This window comes from Sminthopsis crassicaudata, chromosome 6 (genome assembly GCF_048593235.1).
Source record: "Sminthopsis crassicaudata isolate SCR6 chromosome 6, ASM4859323v1, whole genome shotgun sequence".
Classification (NCBI taxonomy): Eukaryota; Metazoa; Chordata; class Mammalia; order Dasyuromorphia; family Dasyuridae; genus Sminthopsis; species Sminthopsis crassicaudata.
Window position 1 is genome coordinate 152438553 of NC_133622.1, and position 13905 is coordinate 152452457.

Genomic DNA, 13905 nt, shown 5'->3' on the forward strand with positions numbered 1-13905 from the left:
GGCTGAATCCTGTGTCAGACTTTGAATTCTAGTAGAATAGAAAAATTTGTCAGTATAAAAGGGAACCTGCAGAAGCAATGCTCCTCAGTCAGGATAGAAATGGCCACACAGCTGACTTTGGAGGTCACAGACTTTGCTTTGTAGCTATTTCATTCTCCTCTTATCAAGTTAATATCTGTGTCCCTTAAGATTTTGTCCTCTTTGCTCTTCTCTTCCCTCTCTTGTGGTCTCATCTGTTCTTGAGGCTTTAATTCCATGAGCTCAAATTTTAATGAATTTAATTTAACAAATCTTTGCCAAATTTGTACTTCAACTTCTCATTTCTCTCCAGATCTCATCTCCTTTATTTTCAAGTATCTGCTACATAAGTCACCTATAATCTGATCAAGATTTCAAATTCAACAGATCAAGACTAATGTCATCATTTTCCCTTTTCCATTTAAAATACAATTCAATTAAACAAATTCCTCTCTCTCTCTTACTCTGTGTGTGTATCTGTCTCTCTTTCTCTGTGTCTGCGTCTATCTGTGTCTGTCTCTTGTCTCTCTCCTCCCCTCTTTCTGTCTTTGTCTGTCTCTCTCCCTCTCTCTCTCTCTCTCTCTCTCTCTCTCTCTCTCTCTCTCTCTCTCTCTCTCTCTCTCTCTCTCTCTCTCTCTGTCAGTGTTAGTGGATAGCACCACCATCCTCCCATTCATTTATGCTTCTCATTACCACCACTGCCTCCAACCACCACCACCATCAATGATATAAAAGATTCATGTCCAAATAGCATCTTAATAAATATTAATTCTTGCTTTATGTGTATTTGAATCTTTTGACCTCTCCTTTACTCTATAATGCCACATCTACTGAGCTCCCTACCACATGAACTTGGTTAGTTTTCCCCTAAAAGGTAATGAGCCATTGATATAACATTCTGATTACTTAAATAAAAATTCTTTCCATTCTAAAGCTCCTTTTGTTAAATTGTATATTGCCCACAAGTCTCATTTTTGTTCTAAACCCAAGCTTGAACCACAGAATTGGTGTGAGTCAGGTCTAGCCCAGGACATCCCAAAATGTCCCTGATGCAATCTGACAAGAGGTAAGCCCAAGAGGGACATCAACAGCTTTTGCAGATGAAAGTCCTAAGTTTACATTACACTCTGAGAACAATTTCATTTAACCTCAAGCAGGATCTTCTTTCTAGTGACCTCTTTCCCTGATGGGAATTCCTCCCCTGTTGCCAGTATTCCCTCGTTGCTACTGCAACCACAGTCACCCTGGTCTTTGCTGTCACTAATTCCACTTTCTTGCTCTTGGTCCAGCCACTGCTGACATTGCATTCCTGCTAAGAAGAAAGGAAACACAGAAGGGAAAGAAAAAGTATATAGAAGCTCTGCTCCAGGCTCACTTGATGAAGCCCCCTAGCCATCAGTGATAAGCAGCCAACATTTCCCATGGCTTTGAGATTGGAAGGAGATCCTGTATCTCTTCATCTCTCAGTGGTAGTCACAAAGAAGCCCACCATCTACAATCCTTATCTGTTATCTGATGGAGCACTCTAGCATCATGCTGCTGTTTATTACGTCCAATTATGTTATGCTAAAAGCATTAAAAAGTCCTTTCAGCATTGGACCTCAACATGGTAGTTTTCATTTCCTGTGCAGCTGGAAAGTTCATTATCCCCAAAGATCCAAATAATGAGTCACCTTGTCTTCAGAATTTACAAAAAGTTTCCAAGGGAAACTCTTAGTGATACCCCCTGGGATGTGTGGGCTCTTTTCAGTCATGTTATAGAGAGGAGGAACTATCTAAATCAGGTCAATCATGAGGCCATGGTGACCTCTGAGACAGATAATATAAAATAGTCCCGGGACTTCTCCTTCCACAGTGAATGTGAAAGGACAGAAAAGGGAGAAGAAGCTGGTAAGAATAATAGTGTGATCTTTGTCCTGAGTAGTGATTGGTTTTACTACTGAAAGAACTGGATATTATTGCTATAAATAATGTGATAAGACAGATAGAAGATATAGTAAAATTGAAAGAGGAATTAAAAAAGGAAATGATTCAGTTGACTGGTTTCATGACCAGAGGAAAAAAGAACATGAGAGGAAGAAAGGTATAGTAGATGAGGTCCTGGATTTAGAATTAGTAACTCTGGGCAGGAGGGAGACAAAGCCAGAAGGGACAACACAATCTTTTCAAAGTTGTTCTGAATTCACTCATCTACTGATTAACCTTAGGACCTATCACTTAATATTTTCTGAATCTAAATTTCTTCGTCAGCAAAATAGTGATGATAATAATTCACATAATACCTTTCTCATAGTTTTTTGGGTAGTAAATGAGATAATGCAACAAAACACTGCTTTAAACACAATTTTAAAGTCTTAATGGTTAGCTATTATTTTGCAACACAACTTGTGATCTCTTCTTTATGAAAACAGAGACCACCATGGACATTATGTTTCATATCTGTTTGCAAGGATAAGGCAGATAAGGCAGAAAAGTTCTACTAAAAAAAATGTAAGATCTTCCTCTTGTTTTTTGTTGACATTAATATAAATATGGGCACAGGACAGAATAGCAGAATAATGTTGGCAGATATAGTTCGGGAGTAACAAATGAAAGATTATTTTGATCAAAAGTTTCATGTTTGAATGTCAAGAATATTTTCTTCATAAGTAGATTTAGAATGTTCTTGATATGAGAAGCATTGAGCATTGTCCGATAGAATGTCAACTTCTTGAGGGTAGGAACTGTTCCCCTCACTTTTATATCTAAGTATCTAGTACTTTGCCTTGTACATAGTAAGCATTTAATAAGTATCTGATGAATTGAATCAAATCATAAAAAATTAAAAAAAAAATAAAATTGATTGTAACCGAACAGATACCAGAAGATGACTGTTTACCAAAGTAACATAGACTATATAGATATTGTGGTGTAGTGAATAGAAAACTGGATTTGAATCTTACATCAGGTATTTTATGTGACTATGGGCAAGTAACCTCAACTCTTTGAACTTCACAAAATTTTAGAGTCAAAAAGATTTCAGTTCTATCCCAAGCACACCTTAAAAGGAATCCTTATCCAAATATCAAAAAAATAGTCATCATTATTTTCTTGAAAAGCTCCAAGGAAGGGGAACCCACCATTTCCTGAAGCAATATATTCTTCTAGGAAGATCTAATTATTGTGAAGTTTTTCTTGGACCCTAAATCTAAATTTGCCTTTTTGTAACTTTTACTTATTTCTCCTAGTTCTGAGTTAGAATAAATCTAAATCTTCTCCCACGAGAGACCTCAAATGTCTGAAAACAGATGTTCCCTCTTCTCTTCCCACCCCCATCCTCAGCATTCTGTTCTGTCGTCCATCTATCCCCACTCTTTTAATCAATTCTTAGTTGACTTGGATTCAAGGATGTTGACCAATCTACTTGTCCTCCTGTAGACATGACCCAGTTCTATCAATATATAGAAGAGAACATGATTCTTCAGATTTGGTATGATATGAGAGGAATAGAGCAGAAATATCCCCATTTATTTCTGGGAGTGATGATTCTCTTAATGCAGCCTAAGATAACAGCTTTTTTGATTGTTACATGATAATGCTAATTTTATATCAAGTTTGCAATTCACTAAAAAACTCCAAATTTTTAAAAAATGAAAAAATGAAATTGATCATGGATTTTTAAAAATCCATGCAAGACTTCAAATTTGTCTCAATTGCATTTTCATCTTATTAGATTTTTACCCCATTTTCTAGCCTATTGAATTTCTTTGGGATCCTCAGTTTGTTTTGTAGTGTTAGCTAGTCTATATTTTCACCTAACACTATGTGTTGTGTCATCTTCAGATCTGATAATCATATAACTCTTTGTTTGTTGAGGTCATTAATAAAAATATTGAACAGCATGGAAGACAGTAAAATCCCTGGAGCTTTTGTACTAAAGATTTCATACCAAGTTGATATCCAAATGATCCTTGTTTTGAATCTAGTTATTGAAGCAGTTTTAATATTTTGTCTAGTCTACAATTCTCCATCTTCTTTACATGGATATTACATAATGCTTTAAAAAAATGCTTTGTTCAAATCTAAATGAAATGTGTACTGTGTTTCTTTATTCCCTCCATCCCTCAAAGAAAATGTAACAAGGGAGCTGTGCTGGCTCTTTGTAATCACAGCTTCCTTTTCAAAATGTTACCAGGGATGTTTCTTAACAACTTCTAATGATCTGATATAAACTTTACCAGGAATTGAAGTCAAAATCACTGTCCTATAGTTTTTTTAAAATTTCGTTCTCTTCCTTTTTTTTTCTTTTTGAAAATTGGAGCGTTTTTTTTTTCAAAAACTTTTGCATTTCTTCCATTTTCCATAATCTTTCCAAAATCACTCATTCTGACTTAGCAATTAAATCTATGAGTTCTTTCATTACCAAAGAATATATCATTGAGCCAGATAACTTGAATTCATCAAAGCCATCTAGCCAGGTAACTTAAATTCATCAAAGCCATCTAAGTGCCCTTTGATTTTCTCCTGAATTAGCTTAGAAATAAAACTCTGCTGGCCACTTTTTGTTCTACCATTCCATTAAAAAGATCATTCTTCTTGGCAGGAAAAAGAAAAGCAAAACAAGACTTGACCACCCCTTTTTTCTTTCAGTCTCTTTCCACTCCCAGCAGGGCTCATCTCCTTTCTTAGAGGGTCTAACTTTCTTTCCTTCACTAACTAAAATGTAAAATGCCCTTTTGTTGTATTTTGCTTTACTTGCTCACCTCAGCTCCTCATGAACTTTAACACATTCAACTAAATTGAATCTTCAATACATAATTTTAGAAAAATTTAAGTTGGTTTTAATATCCCTGTGTGCCCATATAAGTAGCGTTAGACAACATTCAAATTTTTCTACTTGTTGGAATTATTTCTTTTTTTATTTTAGAATTTCATTCTTAAGAGATTCTCTTTCTTCTTTAGCTGTCTTCCCAAAGGATATCTAGTCCATGAGATTCTACTTATGCTTCTTGTGACACCTTAGAAAATTGCATCCTTTTCTATAAAATCCATAGCTACTCAAAGAAATTGATCTAATAACACATTTTGTCAAAAAATGGAAAATTAGACCTAATTATATTCATCTTTCTTATCTCTCTTAGTAAACTTGAACCTAAGCCTTCCTGACTATACAGTCTTTGACATATCTTTGAATTTCCCATATCTGCATCCCCTTTAACCTGGAAATGTCTATACCTTGGAAAAGTATTCAGAGATGTATATGAACCAAAGCTTATTGACGTAGGATTCTTTTCTCATTGGTGGACATCAATGACCTAAGCCTGCATGAAGGGCAGGGCAGAGTTGAGAAGAACCAGAGAAGAGATTTGGGGTTCTTCTAGCTTCAAGAGAAATGTGCATTATGCAATGCCAACTTCTCTTTAGTTACTTGGAAAGAGACTAACAGAAAAGAAGTTGGCAGTTTCTATTCTATTTGTATCTTCAGTATGCTAAACTGGAGACTTCTGGGAATTTTCCTTTTGGGTGAGATCTAAGAATCTCTCTTGGTTGAGGTGAAATAGTTCACTCATAGTGGAAGGGCTTCTTCAATATATATTGTCTGGTATATATTCTCATTTGTACATTTCCGATTTACTGCTCACTTAGACAAATGAGTTTCTTTACTATTTGCTATATACACTTACTGTGAAATTAGTATTTGGTAGTAAGAGAGTCAAGTCTTGGATATAAAACTTGGGGTCCCTCTTTGTTAGTTAATGAATAGTGATTAGAAGTTTAATGGAACTTAAAAATATCCCCCAGATTAATAATATTTAAAAGAACAGACAAATATAATTCTAGTCTGATGTCCTCTTTTGTCTGAGGAAAAATGAATGGACAGCCTCTGGCACCAACCTCTTGCTTTCCATCTTGGCAGGAATTAAATGTCCCTTGGAGAAGGGTGGAGGGAGTAAATGGTAGAGATTTCTATTCTGGCTTCCCTGCATACCACATCAAGACAACCACATTACATGAGGGGTCTTTTCTGAGATAATATTGTGCCCTTTGCTTCAGAAAGGACCTTTTGGAGACATTCTCCACCTGGGACTTTTGTTTTAATTTTTTGATGCTGAAATGCTGATTTTTTTTTTTAACCATTCAACTATTTGTTAGAGAAGTCTCCAGTGATTGTTGAGGTCAGCCAAAGACTGAAGGAATCTATTCCAGAGGGTCATTCTTTTTTCTCTGTCTCTCTACTCCCTCACCACAAAAAAAGAAAAGAAAAGAAAAGAAAATCTTTCTCTTTTCTGGGGAGAGAGGGCAGACACAACATATAGGAGAAAGAGTTGAAAACATAACTGCAGACTGTAGAGGATGAACTAAAGGGTGTGGAAGGCCTCTTTAGATTGTTCATCTTCATTCTTTTTGAGAAAAGCAGGAATGAGGAACAAGTGGATCTTATACATTCAACCTTACCACTACTGAACAAGAAGTCTTTATCCTGGGTGGGGGGGAAGGAATGGTTCTGGGCTACTTTTGCTCTTCCCCTTACAATGAAGGTCAGGGTGAAGTCACAAGGTAACTGAAACTACAGTTCAGTGTGGTCCCGCTTCCCCTTTATAGTAGCTTGAAAAGAAGAGATAAGAAATATCACCGTCAATCCCCCCCCCAAAAAAAAAAACAACAAATCTTCACAGATGATATGCAAAGGACTTATACTGACTGCTTCCCCTAACACCTAAGATAGGACCAGCAGAAAAAAAGAATGTTGGACATCCAGTTAGAAAACAGAAGAAAGACATGAGCAATAGATTCTCTTGTTCAGGTTTGGAGAGAAATCTTCCATTTCCAAAGAAGCCAATTAAGTCCTGCTCCCACACAGTGAATTTGAGCTTGGTACTCGCTTCTATCTAAATGCCTGCTGGGTAGAAAGTGCTGTGACGCTGAAGGAGAAAGGCTGCCACTAATAGAGAAGCTGTTCTGTCCTGCTGATCTCTGTTTAAGTATTGACACTAAATTGAATGTGAGAAATCTGGAATCAGTAGGTTAACTGTTCTTTTTCATTGAAATAGCCGCAAAGTGTTTTTTTTTTTTTGTTTTGTTTTGTTGTTGTTTTGTTTTTTAACCAAACTCCCTACAGCCACTTAAGGTGATATGCCTGTGTCTAAAATCTACAAGTAGCTGATATTCATGGCTTCTTCTTTAACTGAGGCTGCTGATTTTCTTGTCAGCATGGGGGAGTTTGCAATTCCCTTTGGTTGATCCCAGCTATAACAAAGAACCATGAGGAAATCTTGGGTGCCCTTTAAGAGAAGGGACCTGTGCAAATTGCTTTTATGGGAATTGCCTGTTCTAAAGGGAGCCCTGGAGAAGTGTGCCATGCTCTGAATAGAAAGGGTCATTTGTTGCCTATGATGAGGTCTTCAGTGTTCAACCAGAGTGTGGTTAGCAGAGAGAAACTGAAAAATTGAAAGAATTACTTCCTGAGGCAGGCAGGGAGAAGGGACTGATGGAGATAAGTTTAGCTCTATGGTCTCACCACTGGGGAGATCATCCAGTCAGAAATGCAACTTATGTCAAACCCCTGAGGTCCACCCTTTGCAGGGGTCTTAGATAGTATCTCCTTGCCATGTCTTGTCAGAAATCCCAGTCATGTCCCTGAAGTTAAATTTTCCCTACAAAATCTACTTATGGGTCATCTTAAGGCTATTGCCTTCCTTTGGGGCAGTCTGCCATAGCACTCTGCCTCATGGTGTTTTTCCCCTTCCCCCCCCATGCCACATGGTCTTTCCTAACGCCACTATCACTTATGGTGTGTCTCCAGACCCCACTTCTCCTCCTTATAGCTAACTCTAATAGTCCCTTTCAGGATTTAGCTTGTCAGTTAAAAACATGTCCCAACTCCCTTTCTATTGGATAACTGTGACTTCCACTGAGGAACTTGTCTTTCTATGTTTGTCCAACTCTATTTCATATTACCCATTCCTGATGTTGATTGTATCCATTTATTTCGTCTGTAACCTCTTCCCTATCACCTTTTTGATTCAGGCCAGTTTCAATGGTCTTGTGATAAAGAAAGCCATCTACCCTCAGAGAGAGAATTGTAGGGACTGAGTGTAGATCACAGTATAATATTTTCACTTTTTTGCTGTTGTTTACTTGAATTTTGTTTTCTTTCTTATTTTTTTTCCTTTTTGATCTGATTTTTCTTGTGTAGCATGATAATTGTGGAAATTTATATAAAAGAATTGCCCATGTTTAAATATATTTTGGATTACTTGTCATCTAGGGGAAGGGAAGGTAAGAAAGGAGGTAGAAAAATTTGGAACACAAGGTTTTGCAAAGATAAATGTTGAAAATTATCTATGCATGTGTTTTGAAAATAAAAAGCTTTAACAAAAAAATAAATTTATCTTTTACCAAAAAGAATGGCCATTGTGAATTCTTCATATGACTGAATCCCAGCTCTTGGTGTCTACCAGCGTCGGGTATCTACATCACCCACATCACTCAAACTATTTGGATGGCCTTATGCTTTGAGGAATCAGTGTAAGAGGAATCATTGGGACTCAGGACAGTTTTATCATTTGAGAAAGGGGTAGCATCTAGGCAAATCCATGTCCCAAATCCCTGTAGAGACAATTCTATTTAGAAAACTCAGTGTACAATGAATTTCTATTTGAGATGGAAAATAGTTTCTTTTGTCTTTGCCCTTTCTTTTTCTTGTGGGTTGAAAGAAGCCCTATGAGGCTAACATTAAGCAAACAGAGATACTTGGCAAATTTTGTCAAATGATTCTTATTTTATTGTTGGCAAAGCTTTGTATTTGGGGATAATTATGATTTTCATGTGATATTTATACGAGCATACAACGCTGACTGTTCTGAGACTCATTTCTGTGTAGTACTGGAGAAGCAAGTAAAAGCACATTGCCTAAATCTCTCCAGAGGCTACAGTATTTTGAATTTGGGATAAGGACCTGAATTTGGGGAAGACTAAGATTTTTAAAAAATGCATTTCCATTTCTTGCCAGGAATAGCAAATTCAATTTGGGGAAAGGTGTAAAGGGTCTTTAGAGCATCTCCAGATTGCCTAACACAGAGGACTTGCCGAGATCATTCAACATGGAGGTAGTCTGTGTCCCCTACTATGTGTGTGTATAGTCTCCTTTAATGGACATTGTAGCCAGAATAGGTCAAAGCAGTCTGTGTCTTTAGACCTGGCCAGAATTAGATTGCTATTCTCTTTCTGGTTCTCTCTCATTCTAATGTACTCACTTTCTTGCTGCTTCTAGTGAGTGAAGATCATAATTCACACAGAGGTCCGGATTCATGAACTGAACCAAGAGGGAGACATCCTCTGTCTCTTTTATTTTGGCCCTAAGAAATGGGCCTGGGGTCTCTATTCTGTGTTATTCTGGGTTTCAGGTCCTTCCCACCAGAAGCCATGATTCTGAACAGCATGTTGCAATCAACCAACCTGGCAGAAAATCAAGCTTGGGGTGGGGGGCTGGACCTGAAACTGAGACAACTATGACCCTAATTCCCCTTCTCCTCCCCAGAGCTTTGGGGTACAAGAAGAGAACTAAATCCACATAATGAGTGTCAAGTTTATATGTTTGTGTATATACACTTTAAGTAAATGTTTCTTGGTAAAATTTAAACTGTTGTTAAATGAAATTGGGGTACAAGGAGATATCCCTACCCGTGCAGAAATATGATTTGTGGGGGCTCAAACTTTCCCTAAAGCTATTGGAGAACCCTAGAAGAGAAGTGAAATGAAGCATATTGGGCCTTTCAAGCACTGGAGGCCAGTGTAATCAGTGTTACATAGAGTTTTCTGAATTTGGCATTAGATAATTAAAAGGAAAGTACACATATATACACATATGTATATATACATATGCAAAATATAACATGCAAATATATATTTAAACATTTTTCCTTCACTGTTTTATTATATCTATAAATATATTGTCTTTTTGCTGATTAAACATTTTGGTGAGAAAATTAGGGAGGAAAAAGAAAAAGATCAGCCACCATCTCTGGAGACATATCATTCACATAACCTAAAATGGAAGAACATGCAAATTTGTGGATGACCATTGTATGAAACCAACTATCAGTAAATTAGTGCCTTCTGAGGCCCAAGGGTTAATTTGGCGGTATTTGGGGCTTCTGAGGGGGTGAGGTGGGGGTGGGGAGTTGGGAATACAATCAAATGTTTCCACCCTTTCTCAAGGGCAAGCAGAGTATCCCAAAACTCAATATTTTCTTTAATAGTAACTGTTCACCTCACAGGCTTTGTTCTTAAAAGGTATTTAAACTTTTAATTATGCCTGTAAGTAGGTGCTACAATGTCTTAAAGCCATACACTTAGCAAATTGAAGGCAAGGTTGCATGGGACTTTAATTTCAGGTGCCAATTTTTTTCAGGTCAGAGTTTAATAAATTCTTGGTATTCTCTAGCAGTATTTATATGTAGAGATTTTTTTTTTCTGTCTTCTATTCCTGAGATGATTTTAATAGCTTAGTAAAATAAAAATAAGTTTTTTGATTTGCCACTTTTCAATGCCAAGGTTGTGGTTGTCATTTTAAATGGGTTAGGTGTACTAGCTTTGGTTCATTGGCATGGTTCTGCCCTAGAGAAACCACAATTCCAGAAATAAGTTAAAAAAAAAAAAAGAAAGAAAAAAAAAAAGAAATGTTATGATGAAATGTCATGAATTTTAAATAAGAGGTGATATGGTTCAATTAGGATGAAAATATATGATTTTGTGAAGATATTTTTCCCTGAGATTTTAAAGTAAAAATAAAATTTTTTGCCATGTTTTATTTGGCAATGTGTTGAATTTTCATAGCAAGCCAGAGGAGGCAGCTGGAGCAAGGAAGTCAAACAACTCTGTCATTCTCTGTCTTCTTCTCCACTTCTTCCCCATTGAGTCCTTATTTGCTCTGCCCAGAATCCTAAAATTTGAGAGCTAGTTGATACTTATATAATCATTTAGTTCAAGGCCCTCATTGTACAAGAGATAAGTCATGAAAGATGAGTACAAGCTTTTAGCTTCCCCCTTTTTCATCTTCCATATGTTCTGGTTCCACAAAGCCATTGATTTACTTCTATTCTGCTTCTGTAAGATGTGATATAAATTTTCCTTTATTATTTTAGACTGTTCCAGGAAAGGCAAAAAATATCGAAAGAAAGATGGCTATCACACAAAAACTAAATGCAACATTCATTTAAATGAATCAGTGCATGTATATGATGTACATGCTCTACTTACACAAAAGAACACTGTATGTGGTCTTTCTTATCAAAGAAAACAGCAAACAGAATTAGAAAAGTTAAAAAGATTAGGATATACCCTCAGAATATGAAATAGTAAATTAGTTCTGTGATTATCAGCAAGATAAGCTTATGCAAGGGAAAAAGAAAAAAATATATCACAAAGCAAGCACAAAAATTCAGGATTCCTAATGGAAGACAATCCTCTAGGTCTGTGGCCCCAGGTTTCCCATTAGCCATTTAAGTGGTTTTGCCTTGCTTCTCATGACTCATGTCTCCTGAAGGTCCTTGCCAAGTGTGTCTCCAACAAAAATGAATTTCCTTCATAGGGGGCTCAGTCAATGAGGACTCACATTGTTTCACACATACTCAGTGTCCCCAGAACAGGTTATAGGTTTGTCCATCAAGAAAACCGACCCAGGCTTTGGTCATTATAGTCAATCAATTTATTAAACAATATCAGACAATGTTAAGTATTAGAGACACAAGCAGATTTAGAAATATATAAATGTGGACTGGAAACCAAATTACTTAACATTTGGAAGTCAACCAGAATGAGCTGCCCCAGGAAGTGGTGGGATCTCTCATCTGCAAGTGGTTACTGCTGGAGGTCTATGTGTTAGGAAATTACAGAGTTGATTCTTGGGTAAAAGTTAAATTAGATGCCTCTGAGTTCCCTTCTAATGTTTGGACTGTGATATTCTTTGATACTAAATCTTGTCAGTGCCTAATTGAGAGCTAACAAACAAATTTCAGGCAGAGAAATGAGTAACTAGTTGATATATTTTCCACCATGTTGTTCTAGTTTAAGAGAGTGCAAATGAGAGACGAAAACAGCAAAACATAAAATATTTTACCAATTGGAGTTGAAGGGTTAGAGCTGAGAGCTGATTTAGAGTAAATGGGAGTATTACCTCCAGTGACAGGCCCTCTAATCCTTATTCCATGACTTAGAATCCTAGAAGGAAAGCTATAAGGAATTTCAAAAGACAACTACACCAATCCTTTCATTTATAATTAAGGAAACATAGGCTCAGAAATTAATTGAATTCACCAATGTCATACAGATTCTCTGATTCTTAAATCAGTAATCTTTCCACAGTATCATGATAGTCTTTAAGAATTCCTTTGAAAAAGTTGCAGGATACAAAATAAATCCACATAAATCATCAGCATTTTTATACATTACTAACAAAATCCAACAGCAAGAGATACAAAGAGAAATTCCATTCAAATATCAATAGTATAAAATATTTGGGAATCCATATGCCAAGGAAAAGTCATGAACTGTATGAGCAAAACTACAAAACACTTTCCATGCATATAAAGTCAAATCTAAATAATTGGAAAAATATCAAGTGCTCTTGGATAAATCGAGTGAATATAATAAAGATGACAATACTACCTAAAAAAAAGCAAATGTACCAGATCTAAAACTACATTATAAAGCAATGGTCATCAAAACCATTTGGTACTGGCTAAGAAAAAGACTAGTTGATCAGTGGAATAGGATAGGATGAGAATTCGCTATTTGATAAAAACTTCTGGGAAAATTGGAAACTAGTATGGCAGAAACTAGGCATTGATTCACACCTAACACCATATACCAAGATAAGATCGAAATGGGTTCATGATCTAGACATAAGAATGAGATTATAAGCAAATTAGAAGAACATATAATAGTTTACCTCTCAGATCTGTGGAGGAGGAAGGAATCTGTGGCTAAAAAAAGAACTAAAGATCATTATTGATCACAAAAAAACTTTTTGATTATATTAAGTTTTTCTACAAACAAAAGTAATGCAGACAAGATTAGAAGGGAAATAATAAACTGGAAAAACATTTTTACATTCAAGGGTTCTCATAAAAGTCTCATTCCTAAAATATAGAGAGAATTAACTCAAATTTATAAGAATTCAAGCCATTCTCCAATTGATAAATGGTCAAAGGATATGAACAGACAATTTTCAGTTGAAGAAATTGAAACTATTTCTAGTCATATGAAAAGGTGTTCCAAATCATTATTAATCAGAGAAATGCAAATTAAGGCAATTCTGAGATGCCATTATACACCTGTCAGATTGGCTGAGATGACAGGAAAATATAATGATGAATGTTGGAGAGGATGTGGGAAAACTATGAATAAATCCAAACATTCTGGAGAGTGATTTGGAACTATGCTCAAAAAGTTATCAAACTGTGCATACCCTTTGAACCAGCAGTGTTTCTATTGGGCTTATATACCAAAGAGATTTTAAAGGAGGGAAAGGCAAAAGCAAAAATGTTTGTGGCAGCCCTTTTTGTAGTGCAAGAAGCTGGAAATTGAATGGATGCCCATCAATTGGAGAATGGATGAATAAATTATGGTATATGAATGTTATGGAATATTATTGTTCTATAAGAAAAGACCAATAGGATGATTTCAGAAAGGCCTGGAGAGACTTACATGAACTGATGCTAAGTGAAATGAGCAGAACCAGGAGATCATTGTACATGGCAACAAGATTATATGATGATCAATTCTGATGGACGTGGCTCTTTTCAACAATGAAATGATTCAAACCAATTCCACTTGTCCAGTAATGAAGAGAGCCAAATACACCCAGAGAGAAGACTATGGGAACTGAATATAGACCACAATATA